Genomic DNA, 6306 nt, shown 5'->3' with positions numbered 1-6306 from the left:
AATGTACACTCACACTGACTGACCTATGGGGCTGTTTGTGGAGCACCCAAATGTGTGGCGGACCTGGAGCTGGGGGGTAGGAGGGCTGGGGGGCCCAGGGGCTGTAAAAGCGTTTCAGGTGCTGAGTGAGCAGAAGAGCGATTAAGTTGGAGGCAGCTACGTGAGATTTGTCCTCCGGGGGATGGTTTAAATCTGCTTGCTGCGAATATTCTCTGTAAAAAAGAGACAGAGATGAGAAATGCTACACAAAATACAACTGTTTAAATGATCAGGAGGATTGTAACTCAAATGTATGAACCAAGAGGAGGAAAAACAGAATGATAACCTGATAATGGGTTCATTTTTGGACAGTCAAAGGCACTTTACGTATCGGCTACCCTGGGGGAGTGTAAAAGTATGCATTATGACTCTGCACTGCCTGGAACAGCCAACAGCTTTCACTTCAAAAGGATGGTTGTAAAATGACGTGTTAAAAAAATTGCACAACATGATAAAGAAATCCCTCTTTTTACAGAAGTTGATGCATTAAAGGTGCATTATGTAACTTTTCTGATGGGGCGTCTCCATGGACATGTTATCACCTTGCCATGAAGGAGGAAAGCTTAATGCCATACTGTATTATCAGACAACAAGTTAAACGAAAACAACTGGACTGACTTAGCTTTGAAACGCTCTTCAAAAAAGCTTAGTCCAGTTGTTTTCATTAACTCATTGATAATATCTTATTTCTGGATGTCCCACAATTTGCATCAATTAAAGCCATACTGTGAAACATACCAGGCAAAGCAAAAACATCTGGAATCAAGCAGGTGGAACATCCTCTCAGAAAAGGTACATAGTGCAACTTTAAATGTCAGCTATGAAAAGTGACAAATCAAGATAAATGCCCTTACTCTGAAGTTTAACATATTTCAATCAAACATAATAAGATCCCAAATAAATAAACAAACCAGCTTCAGTCCTTATGCAGTTTTACACACAATTTCACTACACACTTTTGTATTCAAAGCATTTTATCATCACTAGCATCATCCTCTCTGGTCAGTAATGCCTCTGTGTAATGGGTGTAATTTTGTCATACATTATCCAAAGTGAACAGGCTGCTCCAAATGCTGCTGTCTCATTTATACTGAAGTCGTAGAGAAAATTCTGTGCTTTTTGTCCATGTGACTCAGACTTCAGATGACCTGCTTGAAATTACATTAGCTGTTTGCAATTTAACCATGTTTCAAAGGTTCACAGTTACAGTCTGCAAAAATCTTTCTGGGTTGATGTTCTGCAGATGAAAGCACAGCACATAATATGTAATAGAACGAGAAAAAACTAAAATTTAAAAATATGTGAAATGTAGCTATATATAGTGACAATAATATCTCTAAAAATATGCAATTTCATTTTTTGTTGTTGTAAATGGGTCATAAAAACACAAAAAGATTAGCAAGTTATGACAGTAATTAGGCAGTTATGTTATAGTCTACTGTATTTGTCATCATGTTATAAAGTTGTTTCCTCATAAAAAAACATATATGGAGATTTATTTTGTGTCATTCGCACATGTTTAACACACAAATCCTGCATATTGACGCTGAGTTCTTCTCACAAAAAGAAAATACTTTTAAAACTCCATGCACCTTCACTAGAATCATTTGGATGATTTCAGCCCTGGAATTGCCAATCTCTGGAAAAATTAAAGGTAAAAGGAGCTGTCAATTTCAAAACATCACAAGATGGAACAGAGCATTTTGAGCTTTGGAGAGGAGACAGACTATAAAAGATTACTCAAACATGTCACATGTCACCTCCACAAATGATTTTTTCAGGAGGTAACAACATTATAACAGTCCATAATTTTGGACATAGGACGTCATTTCCTAGTGAGCCAGAGTGTTGGAGACGTGTGGAGACACTTTTTAAAATATTTCATCCAGGCCTTGTATTTGCAGAGGTCACTGGTGCTAGACTAGTGCATGTCAATGGCCATAGTTATCCTGCCACTAAAAACAGTCTTACCCACTCCACAAAACACCCAAAGCAAATCTATTATTACAGCAGACAGTCAATGTGAATGTCTGTGTTGATAGAATAATGAGTGAGATAAAACAAACCTTCCATCGCATGAATGTTGAGGGACTATTTACTCATATATCAGTCCACCGTTGCCAAGCTTTCTATCAGGAAGTACCACTCGCTGCTGCTGCTTAGACATAAATCCTTCAAATTCAAGGTTGGTTTTACTTCTAAAATTATTTTATCAACACAGACATTTACATCGACAGTCTGCTGTAATAACAGATTTGTTTTGGGTGCTTTGTGGAGTGGGTAAGACTGTTTTTAGTGGCAAGATAACTATGGCCATTGACATGCACTAGTCTAGCACCAGCGACCTCTGCAAATACAAGGACTGGATGGAATATTTAAAAAAGTGTCTTCACATGTCTCCAACACTCTGGCTCACTAGGAAATGAGGTCCTATGATACAAGGGTTGTTACATAACTGTTATTTATCCCTCAAGTCAATATAGAACAGCACTGTGAAAATAAAGTTTAAACATTATGTATGTACAATATTTAATAATTGTCCTAGCTCTGAACCATTATTGTGCACCCATAGGTTCCCAATATAAACTATGATGCGGAGTAGGCAGTATTGCAGTTCCTGTTAGTCTTGCTTGATTGGTAATTAGTAGTTTTAAATGAGCAATTAATTTATTCACTTCACACATCACAAACCATGTCATTATTTTAAGTTAAAGGTTAAATTGAGCTTTTAGCCATGTTATAATAATCAAAAATGTACCAGGATTGTGTTTTGTTTCATGCACTCATGTTCGAGTAATCCTTTATTATTTTTCTGTTTACATCTCCAAAGCTGAAAATGCTCTATTCCGCCTTCTGATGTCATGTAGTGGTAGTTTTCATGCTAACACCTCCTTCAGCCTTGGCTTCACTTCAGCAGATTGGCAATTCCAGAGCAAATGTTTCTAGTGAAGGTGTATGGAGTTTAAAAACATAGTGGAGCACTTCCTGTATTACCACAAGATGACATCACAAAGTGGACCAAAGCGTTTTCTGTTCGAGAGGAAACGGCATTATAACATATATCAGAAAACAGTGAAATATGGGCCCTTTAAACAACTGAGTACTAAATCTGTTCAATCTTGTGCAAATAAGTGCATTTCCTGAAACAGAACCTCTCCCATACATCACCACTTATGTCAAAAGAACAGCATAATATATTCCTATATCAGGGCTGTATTTCTCCACAGTGTGCTGAGATTTCAGATTTATCAAAGCCCCGGTCTACACGACAGCAGTGGAGGATTCAAAGAGACAAGGTGTAAAGACAGAAGACGGGCGCGTGCTGTGAACTCCCAATAACCTCTGTACCTCCTATTGATATCAGCATTTCATGGCTTTAATAATTCAAGTTCAAGAGCAGATACTGTACGCCCTTATAGTTAAAAGGCCCATATTACACTATTTTCTGATCTGTTATAATGTTGTTTCCTCATCACAAACATACCTGGAGTTTAGGAGTTCTTCTCTAAAACAAAAAACACTGTTCAACCTTGTGATATCATGTGGTAATACAGGAAGTACTCTGCTGTGTTTTTAAACTCCATACACCTTCACTCGAATCATTTGGAGGATTTCAGACATGAAATTGCCAATCTCTACTGAACTAAAGGTAAAATGTAGCTGTTAACATAAAAACTCTGCTCCCACTCCTGTCCTCAAGCAACTCCACTGGCTCCCCGAACAATACCGCATTCAATACAAGGTCCTCCTCATTAAGTCCCTCCATAACGTGGTCCCTCCCAATCTCACTGACCTCTGTCTGCACTGTCCCACCCACCGCTTCAGATCAGCCGACATCAACCTCCTCACTTTCCTTATCAGGATAAAGTGGCGGACCTTGGGGGACTGAGCCTTCGCCTTTGCTGCCGCCCCTTCCCTCTGGAACTCCCTTACTCCCTCCTGCAGTCCATCAGGAACTTGGATTCACTGCAGCGCTTCAAATCACTACTAAAAACTCACCTGTTCAAGCTGGCATTCCCCTTTTCTACAGTGTCACTTCTTATTTGTTTGTAAAGCGTCTTCGAGTATCCAAAAAAAAGCGCTATCTAAGTCCAATGTGTCATTATTATTATCATTAAGGGTGTAACAATAACCAAAATATTGAGATATGGTATCGTCAAAGTTCTCACAATAATATCGTGGACCATCACAATATATCGAATTACAAGTGTTTTTGCTTAAATTAAGAGTTACGGTGCAAAAATAGCTAAAAAAAGACTACATAGATCAGGGGTGGGCAAACTACAGCACTCCAAACTTTAATAATAATAATTTTCAGTGTTTTAAAAGTCATTTCAATAAATAGTGAATACCGTGGGACTCGAAAGACAGATATTTTGTTATAATGATTTGTAATGATTTTCAGTGGGATATTTCCATAACATGGGATATATTTTCTACACATCCCATGCTATTTTTTTCTCTCATAAGGTGGATTACCAAAAAACTCAATCCATCTGCACCTGGTCCGGCCCTTCCGTCATATTTTAAAACCCTCTGTGGCCCGTGAGTCAAAAAGTTTGCCCACCCCTGACAGAGACCATGATTCTTTGCTCCATTTCAGTGTAGACTACATGAAGAAATAACAGTTCTAAGCACTTTTAAGTCTTAGTTCTTTGGATTAAGTCTTGTCAAGGCATTTTAAGACAGAAAAGTAGCATATTAACAGTTTTGTTAGCCTCCACAACATATTGCAATAAATGGACATTGTTACATCCCTAATCATGAGCCTCCCCACCATATCGTGAGTGATATCGCAATAAATATCATTCTGTGAGGTTCGTACTGTGACGATATCGTATTGTGAGACCTGAATATCGTTACACCCCTAACCACTACATGACATCACAAGGTAAAACAGGGCATTTTGAGCTTTGGAGATGTAGACAGACTAATAAAATTGGATTAATCAAACATGTGTGAATGAAACAAAAAACAACTCTGGCTATGTTTCTGATTAGGCGTCAACATTATAACATGGCTTAAAGCTCAATTTGTCTAATATAAATATAAAACCTTTAATATAACAAAAAGCGTTGCAAAATCAAGAAAAGACCATTATGAACCACTGCATTTCTTCCCATTAAAACAACAAGAACAAGAACTGCTATCATGTTGCTTTGCGGGGCTATTGCTTTAAAATCAGCATGAACATCATTTATAGTTGATGTATTTTGATGTTAAGGGAAGAAGCTCAAAGGCATCCACTTGTTTTCACACTGGGATCGAGACTGACTTACGCTTGTAACACATAATATTAGATAATTGGATTTTGGAATGATTTTAAGCAAGTGCATCCAAATGTGGAGTCTGACTTAATGCTACATCCCTGCACAACATGGAACTGATAAAAAGGGCTTCACATAAATGAGTCTCCACCAAAATCTTCTTTTCTTCCTCCTCCAACAACATCTGAGCTTGAATACCCTTTGGGATAAAACAGATCTTTCAAGAAGCAAGAGCTGCAGAGGCATCTCAAAGTGCATAAATGAGAGGAACTGGGAGGAAGGGAGAGAGGAGAGGAGAGATGGTTGGCTTTGTGAGTTAAAGATGAACATGGACCAGGGGCTAATGGGCAGACTCTCACACCAAAGAGGAAACAGGACTTTTGGGGGTGGAAAACACTGCCAGTCAATTAATGAAAGATTTTTTTTCCCCCCCTCTTAATGCGTACAATTAACTGGAGGGGAGGGAGGTGTGTGCCCTCTGATCTTACTGGTTTTGTTGGTGAGTATTCAGAGCAAAGAGAGTGCTTTTAGATTTATTTTCAACTGATTTTCTGATTTCAGTTGTGGGAACTGTCAGCCCAAATGTGAGACTCATTCTTCTTTCCGACTGGATAATTGTGTTGAAAACAAACACACCAAATTATAACATATCATAACAACTTGTGCAATCTTTTTCTAATTAAGAATACATTGACATTACAAATTTAAATGTTATCAATAAGACCAATATTTGAACCTGTTTACTTTCTATGAGGGGACACAGATAGATCATGTTTGTGAAATTTTAAATAAAAAAAATCTACATCTCCTCCCCTTAAATCTCAGTTTGACTGTGGCATTGGTGAAATTCAGGCCAATAATTGTAAATAAATATATGTTAAAACTTATAATCCTGTTGATAATAAGAAGAATATTGTACATGAAAACAATGCCAATACTGAGAGGAAATGTTAACAGATCTTTTTTCAAACCAGAACATTTTAAAAACAATTTAGAAAGA

The sequence above is a fragment of the Boleophthalmus pectinirostris genome, unplaced genomic scaffold (assembly GCF_026225935.1).
Source record: "Boleophthalmus pectinirostris isolate CB_2022bp ecotype Guang Dong unplaced genomic scaffold, ASM2622593v1 HiC_scaffold_1, whole genome shotgun sequence".
NCBI classification, from domain to species: Eukaryota; Metazoa; Chordata; class Actinopteri; order Gobiiformes; family Gobiidae; genus Boleophthalmus; species Boleophthalmus pectinirostris.
The sequence above is the reverse complement of the archived record's forward strand: the minus strand, read 5'-3'. Positions refer to the sequence as shown.